At 38.6% G+C, this 19183-nt stretch overlaps 1 long non-coding RNA gene across 1 annotated transcript; it reads right to left on the reverse strand.

The window, feature by feature from the left end:
• LOC110264069 lies at positions 420-17931 on the reverse strand. Its single transcript, XR_002349804.1, has 4 exons — positions 17800-17931; positions 15435-15438; positions 8053-8059; positions 420-429 (listed from the first exon to the last, which is right to left on the reverse strand). It is a non-coding gene; the product is annotated as an uncharacterized LOC110264069 (long non-coding RNA).

Below are 19183 nucleotides of genomic sequence, written 5' to 3' on the forward strand. Positions count from 1 at the left end.
CATCACAGTTACTTCATTATGGGTTTGGAGCTTCGTATTAGACGATATGCGTTACCTAATCGAGCTTTTCAATATCCTCTGTCTAGCCCACATTTTGACCCCGATACTCCTTACGACTTTCCCTTATCCTGGTTACATCCTGACGCACCTGGACATCCTTTTCCTGATGGTCCCGAACCCTCTATCATTCCTGATGAGCCTGAGTTAGCTGGCAACTACGTACCTGTGATACCACCAAAGTGGGATTTTCCCCCTGAGCCGATCCCCGACTTTCCACAGCTTGATGAGCCGGCACTACTGGACGGTGGGACAGCTCCTATATATGCGAACGGACCTGTGCTCGTGCATGGTTTATACATAGTGACAGCAATATTTCTGGGGGATCTGAGGGTATAGCTGCAGCTGCTGACGATGAAAAGGAGGAGGATTCTGAGATAGAGATAGAGTAGGATGAGGAGATGGATGAGCCTCACGACGATTCTCCAAACGACCACGTGTAGATATAGCTTGACAGCCGTAGGGGCATTCTTTTGATGACACTCTAGACTGACATTATCTGATAGTTAGTCTCTCACTTGTGTTAGTACACCCGAGAGCTAGGAGCTATATAGTGGTTAGGCTAGCCTGGGTGCCAGTTTAGCAGCTTTTTGTATAGGCCAGGCCCTGGGAGTGTCGTGTAAATATTAGCTACGTAGGATGACGAGGATGTAAACTGACTTGATCTTGTGTAAACGCTACATGTTTTGTTATAGTGTACATGATGTATATTATCAGCTGTGTTTCTATGTTTCTTTATGCTTCCTTTCTATTTCTCTCAATATATGCCTGTTTATTTTACCTTGTTATCCGCAATGATATAATAAAAAAAAAGATTACTCGTAAAAATTGGCATCATTCTAACAAGGAACAGGCTCATATATTAAATAATAGTTAATAATTAGGAAGGATAAGTTAGTAACACTTAGCTTCTTGTATGACTATGGCATACTGGGAGTTGGGTCGTTACAATCTCTCCTTGCTTCTGAATGATAAAAAATCTTCTTTTATCTCCTTGCATGTTGCTGAGTTCCTCTTCCTAGGTCAACTTCTTGAGCTTTTTGCTTCACCAACCCACCAACTCACTTTTTCCCATTAATCCTCAAAATAGAAACTTTGGTTCTGATCTTCTCTTGTTAACCGAAAACCATAGGAAAGCAAAAAACAGATATCCTCAATGGTAAACCCAGATTTTGGTCATTGAGAAGCTACTTGGTCCCCAAGACTTACTTGTGACCGTAGATGCACAGCAGAGAACAACACAAATCATCTTTCCCCTGTATCCTATTTCGGACTTGCAGAGTGTTAGAAAGAAGAGAGGAAAGCAGTATGCATGTAATAGGAAATGGTTTACCTTTAACCTTTGCCTAAGCTTCATTTCGTTTGAATTTGTTGATTTGACCTCAACATTTCTTGCCTAACCTTCTCTTTCTTTCTTCTTCTGTGAATAACTTAAGGACTAAGCTTTTTTCTCTTTCTTTTTCTGAGTTCTGATTGAGACAAGATATGTGTACATTGCTTTTGGTGAAGGCACATGGGAAGAGTTTGAATGAGAGAACCAATCAGACTTAGATCGGGTTTGTATCAAGTTCAGCCCGTTGGTTCCTTGTCTAGTCTCCTTTTGGGCTTGTTAAATGATTTGTAGCCCACCAGATTTGTTTCTTATTTTCCTTCATCTTGGGCAATTGCAATGATGAGTTTGGCCTGTAACAACAAATAATCAGCCTCATATAATCATAAACAATCAACACTAATTATATGCTTTGTCCAATAAAATAATGTTTGTCATCATCAATTATAATAGTTAATTTCTTAACTCAACAATCTCCCCCTTGATGACAAACATAATTAAAACAATGATCAAAAGGGAATGAATTTGAGTATGGTTAAGAAACTTCCTTTTGAATGATGTTGCTTGCTTTTGTGTTGCTCCCTCTTTCCTTTCCACGATTAGCTCCCCCTAGATTTATGCTCTTCCTTTTTGTTCTTGTTTATATTATACTTACAAAAAGAGCTATACATAATGCAACTTGACTAAGGGATACTACATAACCAGCAACACAGATTCAGCCCAGTATTTATCATATCATATCAGCACCAAAATCAAAACATCAAGAATAATCAAGGGCGAACCAACAACATATGAAAGCAAGTTCCAATTTGCATGTCAATACATTCCCTGCAGTAGCACAGTTGCAAAACAATATTTATATGCTCAAAACTATCAGCAACAGTAATTAATCAGAATTCATAATTAAAAACTTAAAAAGAAACTCAAAAAATTCAGTGGCAGTAATAAAGTTCAGCATTCAACAGCTTTTACTCCCCCTTTTGTCATCAAGGGTGGAGCATAAGCAAGATCAATAAAAGCAGCACCTTAAATCCTGCAAAAAAAAAAGTTTAATGCACAGCCTAAAGGCACCAAATTAATTTAAAGTAAGTGCAGCAGTTGTTAAGGCATCACAGTCATCCGGAAATAACAAACATAAGTACCAATGTATAAAACAAACAGTTTTTATGAGACAAAAAGAGGAGTAGTTAGCAGTAACTTGATGAGACAATCCTAAGCATCAGAACCATTTCCCTCCGTATCAGCTTCCTCATCAGCATCAGTGGTAGGGTCTTCATCCTTTTGAAGGTTGTCAATGAACGTCATGAACACAGCCACTCTATCTTTTGATTTCCGGAGGAAATTCTCATGCTTGCTTGCTAGCCTCCTTTGTTCCTTACTCATGGCAATCATGTGATTTGAGTGTGAGACAAACTCCTGGACTACATCTTTGACAACATTCAGCAAAGTAGATTTTTGTCCAGTGGAGATGGAGGTACCCTCGGTGGAAAGAGGAGGAGATTCCTCAGGAATAAAATCATCATCTTCATCATCTAAGACCACTATCTCAGAATGAGTAGGTCCTTTTTGCTGTTTCACTGAACCACCTCCTTTTAGATATGAATGTCTATTTTCATAATCCTCATTTGATAGGTCAACACCAAAATGCTCAAAAACACAAGTTAGAAACATGCCATAAGGAAGGGCTTTGTCTTTCTCACTTCTAACATAATCAAACAGGTATCTAACCATCAAATAGGCAAAATAAATTTCTGTTTTTGTGATTAGGGCATACAAAACAAGTGTGTCTGTGTAAGAAACTCTTTGATATGAACCACTTTGAGGAAGTAAGATGTGGTTGACAATTCGGTGCAACTGAACACGTTCATATCCTAGGGCTTTGTGAGTGGGTGTGATGCCATCAATTAAGGAAACATGTTCATAAATGTGAGCCAAAGCATCATTGTAAGAAATACAAAATCCTTCATCCCACTTAACAGATGTATAATCACACTGCCCAACATCAGTATACTTCAAAGAATCACTGATTGTTTCATCATTTAAAACAATGTCTCTGCCCTTAACATAAGAATGCCCACTTCCTTCATGGTATGTCATATTTGCATAAAACTCTTTGACCAACAGAGGATACACAGGCTTTTTTATTTTAAAAAGATGATTCCAGTCTAAAAATTTTAGATTTTCAACAAAAGGAAAACCTTTCTTTTTTAAAGTAGGTAAATCAGCAAGAAAAGAGGGACACAGCTTACGGTACTTGATAACTCCTTCATAAAAGTCATTGTTCATGGCAGACCTAAATCTAAAAGGATTATAGTCTGGTGATATGTCATGAAGTGGGATTTATGAGCAAAAGGATCAATGTTTGGTTCTCTAACTGATTTGAGAGGGAGACAAGGTTTACCTCTTTGTGAATGTAATGGAACAAACCTTGGCTTAGGCTGAGTTGACTCAGGAGCAGGTTCTTCAGCAGCAGGGCATTTGCCCTTGGATGAGCTAGGTTTCAAAGAGCTTGGTTTTGAAGGCAGTGCCTTTGGTGGTGGCATCGGCTTGGCAGAGACTGTAAATCTTAGTGTGTTCTTGGTTCGTGCCATGGGATCAGTTCGTGGAGGAGAGGTAGGAGGTGAAGGTGAGGGAGTGAAGGTTTGCTCTCTTGAATGAGTAGAAGGCCTAGGTTTTGCAGGAAGCTTGTGTATCTTTTTCTCTAGGAGGCTTTTGTACAACAGTTTTCTTCCTCATTTGGGTGGTTTCTGGCTAAGAAGAAAGAGAAGTGATAAAGGTAGTGGAGGAAACCGAAGAGTTTGAGGAGGAGTTATGGGGGGAAGAGAAAGAGAGATTTTCAACAAAAGGAAAACCTTTCTTTTTTAAAGTAGGTAAATCAGCAAGAAAAGAGGGACACAGCTTACGGTACTTGATAACTCCTTCATAAAAGTCATTGTTCATGGAAGACCTAAATCTAAATGGATTATAGTCTGAGTGAGATGTCATGAAGCAGGATTTATGAGCAAAAGGATCAATGTCTGGTTTTCTAACTGATTTGAGAGGGAGACGAGGTTTACCTCTTTGTGAACACAATGGAAAAGACCTTGGCTTAGGCTGAGTTGACTCAGGAGCAGGTTCTTCAGCAGCAGGGCATTTGCCCTTGGATGAGCTAGGTTTCAAAGAGCTTGGTTTTGAAGGCAGTGCCTTTGGTGGTGGCATCGGCTTGGCAGAGACTGTAAATCTTAGTGTGTTCTTGGTTCGTGCCATGGGATCAGTTCGTGGAGGAGAGGTAGGAGGTGAAGGTGAGGGAGTGAAGGTTTGCTCTCTTGAATGAGTAGAAGGCCTAGGTTTTGCAGGAAGCTTGTGTATCTTTTTCTCTAGGAGGCTTTTGTACAACAGTTTTCTTCCTCATTTAGGTGGTTTCTGGCTAAGAAGAAAGAGAAGTGATAAAGGTAGTGGAGGAAACCGAAGAGTTTGAGGAGGAGTTATGAAGGGAAGAGAAGGAGTGTTGGTAACCGTACCCAAAAAGATTTTCTAAAACCATGCAACTGCATCACCTTCTGATTTGACTTGAAATGACTTGACATCATAAAAGAAAGATTTAATTTTATTTGAAAATAAAATATGAAATTAATTAAAAATCTTTTTGGAAATAATGACAAAACAAAACAAAAACAAATTAAAGCAAACAGCCCAACAAAAATAAAACAAAACAAATGTAACATTCATATTGGGCCCAAAGGTGGTTTGGATTAAGGAAACACATTGGACCACTTATGTTCAGATTTTTGAGAATGGCCTAGTGGTGCACAAAATTGTGATCTCAGGCAACGGTGCCAAAAACTCTGTACGCACGTCTTAATAAATCGTTTTTCATTCACAACTTCGATACAACTAACCAGCAAGTGCACTGGGTCGTCCAAGTAATAAAACCTTACGTGAGTAAGGGTCGATCCCACGGAGATTGTTGGTATGAAGCAAGCTATGGTCATCTTGTAAATCTCAGTCAGGCGGATAATAATTGATTATGGAGTTTTCGAAAATAAATAATAGATAGACAGAGAATAAAGATAGAAATACTTATGTATATCATTAGTGAGAATTTCAGATAAGCGTATAGAGATGCTTTTGTCCCTCTGAACTTCTGCTTTCCTGCTGTCTTCATCCAATCAGTCCTACTCCTTTCCATGGCTGGCTTTATGTAAGGACATCACCATTGTCAATGGCTACTTTTCATCCTCTCTGTGAAAATGGTCCGATGCGCTGTCACTGCATGGCTAATCATCTGGAGGCATCACCATGGTCAATGGCTGCATCCCATCCTCTTGTGAAAATGGTCCAAATGCTCTGTCACAGCACAGCTAATCATCTGAGGTTCTCGATCATACTGGAATAGGATTCACCCTCCTTTTGCGTCTGTCACTACGCCCAGCACTCGCAAGTTTGAAGTTCGTCATAGTTATTCAATCCCAAAGTCCTACTCGGAATACCACAGACAAGGTTTAGACTTTCCGGACTCTCATGAATGCCGCCATCAATCTAGCTTATACCACAAAGATTCTGATTAAGAGATCCAAGAGATATTCATCCAATCTAAGGTGGAACGGAAGTGGTTGTCAGGCACGCGTTCGTGGGGAAATGATGATGATTGTCACGTTCATCACATTCATGTTGAAGTGCGAATGAATATCTTAGAAGCGGAATAAGTTGAATTGAATAGAAAAATAGTAGTACTTTGCATTAATTCATGAGGAACAACAGAGCTCCACACCTTAATCTATGGAGTGTAGAAACTCTACCGTTGAAAATACATAAGTGAAAGGTTCAAGCATGGCCGAATGGCCAGCCCCCAAAACGTGATCACAGGATCAAAAATACAATCCAGGATGTCAAATACAATAGTAAGAAGTCCTATTTATACTAAACTAGTTACTAGAGTTTACAGAAGTAAGTAATTGATGCATAAATCCACTTCCGGGGCCCACTTGGTGTGTGCTTGGGCTAAGCTTGAATGTTACACGTGCAGAGGCTCTTTTTGGAGTTGAACACCAGGTTGTAACGTGTTTCTGGCATTCAACTCAGGTTCGTGACGTGTTTCTGACGTTTAACTCCAGACTGCAGCGTAAAACTGGCGTTCAACGCCCTTTTGCATTGTCTAAACTCGGTCAAAGTATGGACTATTATACATTGCTAGAAAGCCCTGGATGTCTAGATGAGGGAAAGCTAGCCTTGCCATGGGGGAGGACTTTTCGGCTATTTTGTAGAGTTCAAGGGAGATGACTTCATGAACTTCTACTTCCTCTCCAATCATGATGCTATGAATCATGATGGCCCGATCCACAGTAACTTCAGATCGGTTGCTAGTGGGGATGATGGAGCATTGGATGAACTCTAACCATCCTCTAGCTACAGGCTTGAGGTCCAGTCTTCTTAGTTGAACCGGCTTGCCTTTGGAGTCAATTTCCATTGAGCTCCTTCCACACATATGTCCATGAGGACTTGGTCCAACCTTTGATTAAAGTTGACCCTTCTAGTGTAGGGGCGTGCATCTCCTTGCATCATGGGCAAGTTAAACGCCAGTCTCACATTTTCCGGACTAAAATCTAAGTATTTTTCCTGAACCATTGTAATATAATTCTTTGGGTCCGGGTTCTTACTTTGATCATGGTTCCTAGTGATCCATGCATTGGCATAGAACTCTTGAACCATTAAGATTCCGACTTGTTGGATGGGGTTTGTTAGAACTTCCCAACCTCTTCTTTGGATTTCATGTCGGATCTCTGGATACTCATTTCTCTTGAGCTTGAAAGGAACCTCGGGGATCACCTTCTTCTTGGCCACAACATCATACAAGTGGTCTTGATGAGCTTTGAAGATGAATCTTTCCATCTCCCATGACTCGGAGGTGGAAGCTTTTGTCTTCCCTTTCCCTTTTCTAGAGGATTCTCCGGTCTTGGGTGCCATTAATGGTAATGGAAAAACAAAAAGCTTATGCTTTTATCACACCAAACTTAGAATATTGCTCGCCCTCGAGCAAGAGAAGAAAGAATAGATGAAGAAGAAGAAGAAAATATGGAGGAGTAAAATGCCTTTGCATGCAATTCTGGCGTTTAAACGCCGAACTGATGCTTGTTCTGGGCATTCAACGCCCAGATGCAGCATATTTCTGGTGTTGAACGCCAGCCAGATGCTTGTTTCTGGCGTTCAGCGCCAGCTCTTCTTCACTGTCCATTTCTGGCGTCTAGGCGCCAGGATGCTGCTTGTTTCTGGCGTTCAACGCCAGATCCATGCTCTGTTCTGGCGTTGAACGCCAGACAGATGCTCCTTACTGGCGTTTAAACGCCAGTGAGATCCTCCTCTAGGGTGTGATTTTTCTTCTACTATTTTTTATTCCGTTTTCAATTTTTATATTTATTTTGTGACTCCACATGATCATGAACCTAGTAAAACATGAAATAACAATAAAAATAAATTAAAATTAGATAAATAAAAATTGGGTTGCCTCCCAACAAGCGCTTCTTTAATATCAATAGCTTGACAGTGGGCTCTCATGGAGCCTCACAGATATTTAGAGCATTGTTGAGACTCCCCAACACCAAACTTAGAGTTTGGATATGGGAGTTCAACACCAAACTTAGAGTTTAACTGTGGGGGCTCTGGTTGACTCTATTTTGAGAGAAGCTTACTGTGCCTCTTTTCCATGTTTACAGAAGGATGTCCTTGAGTTTTAAACTCAAGGGAGTCCTCATTCAATTGAAGGACTAATTCACCTCTGTCAACATCAATCATAGCTCTTGCTGTGGCTAGGAAGGGTCTTTCAAGGATGATGGATTCATCCTCATCCTTCCCAGTATCTAGGACTATGAAGTCAGCAGGGATGTAAAGGCCTTCAACCTTTACTAACACGTCCTCTACTTGTCCATAAGCCTGTTTTCTTGAATTGTCTGCCATCTCTAATGAGATTTTAGCAGCTTGCACCCCAAAGATTCCTAGTTTCTCTATTACAGAGAGGGGCATGAGGTTTATCCCTGAACCAAGGTCACACAGAGCTTTTTCAAAGATCATGGTGCCTATGGTACAAGGTATTAGGAACTTTCCAGGATCCTGTTTCTTCTAAGGCAATGTCAGTTAATCCAGATCACTTAGTTCATTGGTGAACAAGGGAGGTTCATCTTCCCAAGTCTCAATACCAAATAATTTGGTATTCAGCTTCATGATTGCACCAAGGTACTTGGTAACTTGCTCCTTAGTAACATCCTCATTCTCTTCAGAAGAGGAATGCTCATCAGAGCTCATGAATGGCATAAGGAGGTTCAATAGAATCTCTATGGTCTCTTGATGAGTCATAGATTCCTTTGGTTCCTCAGAGGAAAACTCTTTATTGATCACTGGACGTCCCAGGAGGTCTTCCTCACTGCGATTCACGTCCTCCCCTTCCTCTCTAGGTTCGGCCGTGTTGACTATGTCAATGGCCTTGCACTCTCCTTTTGGATTTTCTTCTGTATTGCTTGGGAGAGTACTAGGAGGGATTTCAGTGATCCTTTTACTCAGCTGGCCCACTTGTGCCTCCAAATTTCTAATTGAGGACCTTGTTTCATTCATGAAACTTACAGTGGCCTTAGATAAATCAGAGACTAAGTTTGCTAAATTAGATGTATTTTGTTCAGAGTTCTCTGTCTGTTGCTGAGTAGATGATGGAAAAGGTTTACTATTGTTAAACCTATTTCTTCCACCATTATTAAAGCCTTGCTGAGGCTTTTGTTGATCCTTCCATGAGAAATTTGGATGATTTCTCCATGATGGGTTATAGGTGTTTCCATAAGGTTCACCTAAGTAATTCACCTCTGCTATTGCAGGGTTCTCAGGATCATAAGCCTCTTCTTCAGAAGGCGCCTCTTGAGTACTGTTGGATGCAGCTTGCATTCCATTCAGACTCTGAGAAATCATATTGACTTACTGAGTCAATATTTTGTTCTGAGCCAATATGGCATTTAGAGTATCAATTTCAAGAACTCCCTTCTTCTGAGGCGTCCCATTACCCACAGGATTCCTCTCAGAAGTGTACATGAACTGGTTATTAGCAACCATGTCAATGAGTTCTTGAGCTTCTGCAGGCATTTTCTTTAGGTGAATGAATCCACCTGTAGAAGTATCCAATGACATCTTAGTTAATTCAAACAGACCATCATAGAATATATCCAGGATGGTCTATTCTGAAAGCATGTCAGAAGGACACTTTTTGGTCAGTTGCTTGTATCTCTCCCAAGCTTCATAGAGGGATTCACCTTCTTTCTGTCTGAAGGTTTGAACATCCACTCTAAGCTTGCTCAGCTTTTGAGGAGGAAAAAACTTGGCTAAGAAAGCCGTGACCAGCTTATCCCAAGAGTTCAGGCTATCTTTGGGTTGAGAGTCCAACCACACTCTAGCTCTGTCTCTTACAGCAAAAGGGAAAAGCATGAGCCTGTAGACTTCAGGATCTACTCCATTAGTCTTAACAGTATCACAGATCTGCAAGAATTCAGTTAAGAACTGAAAAGGATCTTCAGATGGAAGTCCATGAAACTTGCAATTTTGTTGCATTAGAGAAACTAATTGAGGTTTAAACTCAAAATTGTTTGCTCCAATGGTAGGGATGGAGATGCTTCTTCCATGTAGATTAGAATTAGGTGCAGTAAAGTCACCAAGCATCCTCCTTGCATTATTATTATTTTCGGCTGCCATCTCCTCTTCTTGTTCAAAAATTTCTAAAAGGTGCCTGCTGGATTATTGTAATTTAGCTTCTCTTAGTTTCCTCTTCAGAGTCTTTTCAAGTTCTGGATCTGCTTCAACAAGAATATTCTTGTCCTTGCTCCTGCTCATATGAAAAAGAAGGAACAGAAAAATAATAATAATAGGGATCCTTTTTGCCCATGTGTAGAGGTTCCCTTAGGTGAGTGGAAGAAAAGAAGAAGAGAAAATATGAACTCACAGAGAGAGAGGGTTCGGATTTTTGGTGAGTGAGGAAGAGATGTTAGTAGATGAATAAATAAATAGAAGGAGATGAGAGAGAAGGACTTTCGAAAATTATTTTTGAAAAATGGTTAGTGATTTTCGAAAATTAAAATTAAAATTTGAAACAATTTGTTAATTAAAAAGAATTTTTGAAAAAGAGGGAAGATATTTTCGAAAATTAGAGAGAGAGAGTTAGTTAGGTAGTTTTGAAAAAGATAAGAAACAAACAAAAAGTTAGTTAGTTAGTTGAAACAAATTTGAAAATCAATTTTTGAAAAGATAAGAAGATAAGAAGTTAGAAAAGATATTTTAAAATCAAAATTTTTTTGAACAAGATATGATTTTGAAAAAGATAAGATAAAAAGATATTTTTTGAAAAGATATGATTGAAATTAGTTTTGAAAAAGATTTGATTTTTAAAATCACAATTAATGACTTGACTTACAAGAAATCACAAGATATGATTCTAGAATTTAAAGTTTGAATCTTTCTTAACAAGCAAGTAACAAACTTGAAATTTTTGAATCAAAACATTAATTGATGATGTTATTTTCGAAAATTAGGAGATAAGGATAAGAAAAAGATTTTTGAAAAATATTTTAAAAAATTTTCGAAAATAAATAGAAAAAGTGAAAAAGATATGATTTTTGAAAAAGATTTTGAAAAAGATAAGATTTGAAAATTTGATTTGGCTCATAGAAAACAACTAGATCTTAAAAATTTTTGAAAAAGTCAACTCAAATTTTCGAATTTTATGAGAGGAAAAAGGGAAAGATATTTTTTTTATTTTTTGAATTTTTATAATGAGAGAGAAAAACATGAAAATGATGCAATGCATGAAAATTTTTAGATCAAAATAATGAATGCATGCAAGAATGCTATGAATGTCAAGATGAACACCAAGAACACTTTGAAGATCATGATGAACATCAAGAACATATTTTTGAAAAATTTTCAATGCAAAGAAAACATGCAAGACACCAAACTTAGAAATCTTTAATGCTTAGACACTAAGAATTCAAGAATGCATATGAAAAACACCATACAACACAAAACAATATAATATGAAGATCAATCAAGAAGGTTTATCAAGAACAACTTGAAGATCATGATGAATGCAATGCATGAATGCAATTTTCGAAAAATGCAAGATAAGTATGCAATTGACACCAAACTTAAAAATTGACTCAAGACTCAAACAAGAAACACAATATTTTTTATTTTTTTTTATTTTCTAATTTTTTTTTTTTTGGTATTTTTCGAAATTTATTTGTGAAAAAGAAAGATAAGGATTCCAAAATTTTTAATATGAATTCCAGGAATCTTGTACTCTTAGTCTAAAGCTCCAATCTGAGGGTTAGACATGGCTTAATAGCCAGTCAAGCTTTAGCATGTAAATCTTTTGGATCAGGAACAGCAGCAGGTGGATTAGCAACAACTAGCTTGCTCTTGATAATGTTGGGTTGGAAGCCCCAGTCTAAATGAATTTAGAAATGGCTTTACAGCCAGTCAGGCTTCAACATGCTTCATGAAACACTAGAATTCATTCTTAAAAAAATTTAGAATAATTTTTGAAAACAGATGAGAAATTTTTGAAAGATTTTTGAAAAATTTTTGAAAAATTTTTGAAAATAAAACAAAAAGAAAATTACCTAATCTGAGCAATACGATGAACCGTCAGTTGTCCAAACTCGAACAATCCTCGGCAACAGCGCCAAAAACTTGGTGCACGAAATTGTGATCTCAGGCAACGGTGCCAAAAACTCTGTATGCACGTCTTAATAAATCGTTTTTCATTCACAACTTCGATACAACTAACCAACAAGTGCACTGGGTCGTCCAAGTAATAAAACCTTACGTGAGTAAGGGTCGATCCCACGGAGATTGTTGGTATGAAGCAAGCTATGGTCATCTTGTAAATCTCAGTCAGGCGGATAATAATTGATTATGGAGTTTTCGAAAATAAATAATAGATAGACAGAGAATAAAGATAGAAATACTTATGTATATCATTGGTGAGAATTTCAGATAAGCGTATAGAGATGCTTTTGTCCCTCTGAACTTCTGCTTTCCTACTGTCTTCATCCAATCAGTCCTACTCCTTTCCATGGCTGGCTTTATGTAAGGACATCACCATTGTCAATGGCTACTTTTCATCCTCTCTGTGAAAATGGTCCGATGCGCTGTCACTGCATGGCTAATCATCTGGAGGAATCACCGTGGTCAATGGCTGCATCCCATCCTCTTGTGAAAATGGTCCAAATGCTCTGTCACAGCATGGCTAATCATCTGAGGTTCTCGATCATACTGGAATAGGATTCACCCTCCTTTTGCGTCTGTCACTACGCCCAGCACTCGCGAGTTTGAAGTTCGTCACAGTCATTCAATCCCAAAGTCCTACTTAAAATACCACAGACAAGGTTTAGACTTTCCGGACTCTCATGAATGCCGCCATCAATCTAGCTTATACCACGAAGATTCTGATTAAGAGATCCAAGAGATATTCATCCAATCTAAGGTGGAACGGAAGTGGTTGTCAGGCACGCGTTCGTGGGGGAATGATGATGATTGTCACGTTCATCACATTCATGTTGAAGTGCGAATGAATATCTTAGAAGCGGAATAAGTTGAATTGAATAGAAAAACAGTAGTACTTTGCATTAATTCATGAGGAACAGCAGAGCTCCACACCTTAATCTATGGAATATAGAAACTCTACCATTGAAAATACATAAGTGAAAGGTTCAGGCATGGCTGAATGGCCAGCCCCCAAAACGTGATCACAGGATCAAAAATACAATCCAGGATGTCAAATACAATAGTAAGAAGTCCTATTTATACTAAACTAGTTACTAGGGTTTACAGAAATAAGTAATTGATGCATAAATCTACTTCCGGGGCCCACTTGGTGTGTGCTTGGGCTGAGCTTGAATGTTACACGTGCAGAGGCTCTTTCTAGAGTTGAACGCCAGGTTGTAACGTGTTTCTGGCGTTCAACTCTGGTTCGTGACATGTTTCTGGCATTTAACTCCAGACTGCAGCATAAAACTGGCGTTCAATGCCCTTTTGCATCGTCTAAACTCGGTCAAAGTATGGACTATTATATATTTCTGGAAAGCCCTGGATGTCTACTTTCTAACGCAATTGGAAGCGCGCCATTTTGAGTTCTGTAGCTCCAGAAAATCTACTTTTAGTGCAGGGAGGTCAGAATCCAACAGCATCAGCAGTCCTTCTTCAACCTCTGAATCTGATTTTTGCTCAAGTCCCTCAATTTCAGCCAGAAAATACCTGAAATCACAGAAAAATACACAAACTCATAGTAAAGTCCAGAAATGTGAATTTAACATAAAAACTAATAAAAACATCCCTAAAAGTAACTAGATCCTACTAAAAACATACTAAAACAATGCCAAAAAGCGTATAAATTATCCGCTCATCACCTAGATGAATCAGCATGTGCAATAGGTCCAAAACACGCTAATTGAGGGGAACGTTCTTCACTTGCCCAGAATTGTCTCATCCCTGTTTATGAGACAAAAACTCTAACAAACATATCAGCAAATTTCAAATAAAGAATCATGGCTTAAAATTCCTAGACTAGTCCTAAGCATGCAGAATCTGTCCTCTGGTTTTGTGAAAATATCTGCTAATTGCTCCTCCGATTTAACAAATTGAATGCTAATATCCCCCTTTTGGACATGTTCTCTTATTGAGTGAAATGTCACTTCAATATGTTTAGTCCTAGAGTGCAAAACTGGGTTTTTAGAAATATTAATGGCACTCATGTTGTCACACAATAAGAGAATATTTTCAGCATTTAATTTGTAATCAGCAAGCTGTGTTTTAAACCACATAAGCTGAGAACAACAAGAAGAAGCAGCTATATACTCAGCCTCTGCAGTGAATAAAGCCACTGTTGGCTGCTTCTTACTTGACCAAACATTCAAGGACTTTCCAAGGAAGCAACATAAGCCTGATGTGCTTCTCCTATCAACTCTATCACCGGCAAAATCTGCATCACAATAACCAACTGCAAAAAAATCATCAATCTTAGGATACCAAAAACCAAAATTGGATGTGCCATGGACATATTTAATGATCCTCTTAACTGTAGAAAGATGAGACTCTTTTGGTTTAGATTGGAATCTTGAACACATTCCAATCATTCCTCTATACCTAGTCTCATCAACATCTCTCTCAGTTTCTCCCTTATCTAATTTTGAATTAGGGTGCATGGGAGTTCCCATGGGTTTGGCATTTTCCATACCAAATTTCTTAACTAGTTCCTTGGCATACTTTTCTTGATGAATGAAAATACCTTTTTCAGTTTGTTTAATTTGTAGCCCAAGGAAAAAATTAAGTTCACCCATCATACTCATGTCAAATTCACTTGTCATGAGTTTTCCAAATTCAGTGCAAAGGGATTCATTGGCTGATCCAAAAATAATGTCATTAACATATATTTGGACTAGAATGAAAGAATCATTAGAATTTTTGATAAATAGAGTAGTGTCTGTGGTTCCCCTTTGAAAACCATTTTTCAAAAGAAAAGAGCTAAGTCTCTCATACCAAGCTCTAGGAGCTTGACTCAAACCATAGAGAGCTTTTGATAATTTGAAAACATGGTTAGGAAGCTCTTTATTTTCAAAACCAGGTGGATGTTCCACATACACTTCTTTATCTATCACACCATTCAAAAATGCACATTTCACATCCATTTGATATAATTTAAAACCATAAAACGTAGCATAAGCTAAGAGGAGTCTTATGGCTTCCATTCGGGCAACAGAGGCAAAGGATTCATCGAAGTCTATTCCTTCTTCTTGGTCATATCCTTGTGCCACTAGCCTTGCTTTATTTCTTGCAATGCTACCATCCTCTCCTAGCTTGTTCCGAAATATCCACTTGGTGCCGGTCAATTTCTTTCCATTCGGCCTTGGAACCAATGTCCACACTTGATTCTTCTCAAATTCAAGAAGTTCATCTTCCATTGCCTTAACCCAAGAAGGGTCATCAAGGGCTTCCTTGACATTATGAGGCTCCATTTGAGAGAGAAGGGCTATGTTTGTTCCTTCACTTGCCTTTCTAGTTGAAGACCGAGTTCTAACTCCATGAAAGACGTCCCCAATAACAAATTCCTCAGGATAATTATTCTTCAGAAATCTCCATTCACGAGGTCTGGTAGACTTGGAGGCAGATTTAGATACCAAGGGATTCTAGGTGCTGCTGGTTTCAGGGTCTCCTTCAGATTCATGAGACAAAATGGAATTGTCTCTTGAATTTTTAGCAACTGCAGTTTCTGGTTCAGCTTCTCCAAAATTTTCATTTTCATGATTTTGCACAGTTTCATAATCCTTTTGAACTTGATTCCCTGCATCACAGTCTTCCAAAATACTTTGAACCAAATTAGTATCACAAAATGTAACATGTATGGACTCCTCAATTATCCTAGCATCTTGATGGTAAACCCTATATGCTTTACTAGATGCGGAATATCCTACAAACAAGCACTCATACGCCTTTGCATAAAATTTTCCCAAATTTTCTTTGTTATTAAGAACAAAGCATTTGCATCCAAAGATGTGCAAGTAGTATAAGTTTGGTGGGTAATCTTTCCAAAGTTCATAAGGAGTTTTCTTCAAAAATTTTCTTATGATGGTTTTATTCAAAATGTGGCAAGCCGTGTTAACCGCTTCAGCCCAAAGGAACTTTGGAACATTGCTCTTACAAAGCATAGCTCTTGTCATCTCTTGTATGCTTCTATTTCTTCTTTCCACAACACCATTTTTTTGTGGTGTTCTTGGACAAGAGAAGTTATGAGATATTCCAAATTCCTCACAAAAGGATTCAAATAAATTGTTTTCAAATTCGGTTCCATGATCACTTCTTATAGAAGATATCTTTAAATTCTTTTCATTTTGAATTTTCTTGCAAAAGGTTCAAAGGCCGAAAAGGCTTTATTTTTATGTGCAAGAAATAAAACCCAACCAAACCTAGTATAGTCATCCACAATCACTAAACCATAATGTTTACCACCTAGGCTTTGAGTTCTTGTTGGACCAAATAAATCAATGTGTAGTAACTCAAGTGGCCTTTTTGTAGAGATGTCTTCCTTTGGTTTAAAACAACTTTTTGTTTGTTTTCCCATTTGGCAAGTATCACAAGTGATGTCTTTGTCAAACCTTATCAAAGGGAGACCTCTTACTAACCCTTTTTTTACAAGTTTGTTTATTTGAAACATACTTGCATGGCCCAATCTCTTGTGCCATATCCACTTTTCAGATTCTTTAGAATAAAAACAGGCTATATTTTGATCTTTTAGTTCATCAAGGGTAAGTCCAAACACATTAATACAAAGCTTGGCAACAAAAAGCACTTCATTAGTCTTTTCATTTACCACACAGCATTCAAATCTTTTGAAAGTCACTAAGTATCCTTGTAAGACCCAGAATCTTTGAAAAGTCTTTTTATGATCAAGTCTCAAATCATATAGTTATTTATAGCCTTAATTTCAGAAATTATTTTATTAAAGATAATCAAGGCAAGTTTTGATTTATTGGATTTGAGATAAGTTATGATTATTATCCAATTTCACAATTATTGGATTATTTTCTATATTCAGAGTATAAAGTTGGTAGTTATGAAATAATAAGAATTTCTATATGATTTGGATTAAATAATTAATATTTTAAATAGTAATACTGCTATTTTGGAAAAAATAAAGAAACTAAGTATATTATTTCTAATTTTTAGATTTGGGCATTTTATTGAAAATAATTTGTGAAATTGGTGAGAAAATAGTATTTTCTATACATAATTAGTGTTGGATTTAAATTGGGTTTCAATTACCATATTTTCCCCAATTTCATTTGAAATTACTATATTACCCCTACTTCTATTTGAAATTACAAAAGTAACCCTAACCCTTATTTTCAAAAATAAACCCTAATTTTCCCAACCCCTAACCCTAACAGAAGCAGCCGTCACCCCTTCACCCTCTTCAATGAAAAACTTCAGAAAAAAAAGAAACAGAAAATCATGGAGGTGGGAGCTTGAGGAAGAAAAGAATCAGAGAAGGAAGAGAGGAAGGAGGCCGCATTGATGCTGCTACCAATTCGCGCCGCCATGGTCGTCCCGTCCATGGCGCCATGAGCCGCGCCTTGCCGCCGGACTGCCTTGGATCTGCCACACGCGTTATCACCATAGAGAGAGGGAGCAACGCGATTGAAGAGAGGAGGAGGAAGGGAGCTTCACCGCGCCGTCACCCAGCCGGTCGCGTCTGCTGCCTCACCGCCGCCGTTGTCGCATGCGTCGCCGCCCCGTAGAGCCGCACCTTGCTGCCGATCTGTCGCCGGTGCTGCAGCGTCGCCATGGATGAAGCTTCTGCCACCACCATGAATTACGAACAGAGGTGAGAAAGAGAAGGCTGCGATGGAGGGAACCGCTCCGTCCAATCTCTGCCTGTGCTGCCGGATCCGTTGCGGTCAGCTGCCACGGGATCGCCGTCAAGCCGCGTCAGAGGAGGAGCGCCGCCGCCGTGCCTCCATCGTCTCTGAGGACGCCGGTTGTCACCGCTGCCGTCGATCAGAGATACCAAAACCCCGCTGCCGTCACCGGAAAACCACTGCCGGTAAGGGTCTTGTCATTAGCCTCTGTCTTTTTTTTGAATTCCGAGAATTTCTATAGTCACTGCATGATTGGTTTCAGTTGTCGTGATCGAAATTCGTCGCCGCTGCCGGGCTTCCGCCGAACCGGTTCGGAGACCGCCGCTATTTCGGTTCAGCCATTCTCCCTCGGTCTTGGTAAGCGTTTTGGTTCGAGAAGCCTTTTGTCACTGTTCTGATAATTTAGGCTGAGGTGTTACGGCGTTATTTGTCACAGGGTTGTGTATCGGTGCTTGCATTCCGTGATCGGAGTTGCAGCTGCCTCGTTTTGTGATCCCAGTAGGTATTTATGTTTCGGAAATCCTCGCATTATTGTTCTATACGTGCATTAAAGCGTTTACGAAATTAATGTTCTTAGGATTTAGTAACCGAGGTTGCTTGTTATAAATTAGAGCTGTTTATGCTGTTGCAAAAGTGGCTGGGAGCTGAGGTTTTGGTTGCCGTCAGTTCGGTTGAGGCAGAAAGGACTCTGCTGATTTGTTATTGAGCCGTTTCTTTAAAGCTTTGGAAATGAGTTAAATCGGTTGATATTGAGTTGATTTTGAAATGGTTTTCTTGAGATATGCCACTGAGGCTACTATTGGATTTAGCTTGCTTTGAATTGATTCTGGTTTTGAGTTGTTGAAAAGGAATGAGAAATGGTTTAGTTGGGACCCGAACCGGGTGGCAAAAGTCCAAGTTTTAGGGGAGGTGCTGCCGAAATTTCTGCAGAATCCTAGTCGTGTTTGAAAAGTTATTTAAAAAGGGATGGATTTGAGAAATTGTATTATGTGATTTATTAAGAGAATAATTATGTTTTCAAGCTCAATTTATTTAATGAACTTTATGCGTTGAGTTCGGCCCATTTAGAAATGAACTATTTTTACCGTTTGAATCACTGAAGGAAAGAATGATGCTCTAATATTGATTTCAATATAAAAAGGGTCTTTTAGTGATTTCAAAGGAATCTAGACTTTTGATTGAGTAATTAAGTTTGAGGCATTTTGGAAGGATTAGAAAAAAATGGATTCCAAAAAGAAACCCGAAGGTGATTTGATTCAAATGAACCGGTTCTGTTTCAAATGAGTTCATTTTTGGACCGGGTTGGAACTTGTGATTTTGAATGGCCGATTTCATAGTGAATTCAGTTTTATTTACTTGAACCGAGAAGCTATGATTTTGA

This window comes from Arachis ipaensis, chromosome B06 (assembly GCF_000816755.2).
Source record: "Arachis ipaensis cultivar K30076 chromosome B06, Araip1.1, whole genome shotgun sequence".
NCBI classification, from domain to species: domain Eukaryota; kingdom Viridiplantae; phylum Streptophyta; class Magnoliopsida; order Fabales; family Fabaceae; genus Arachis; species Arachis ipaensis.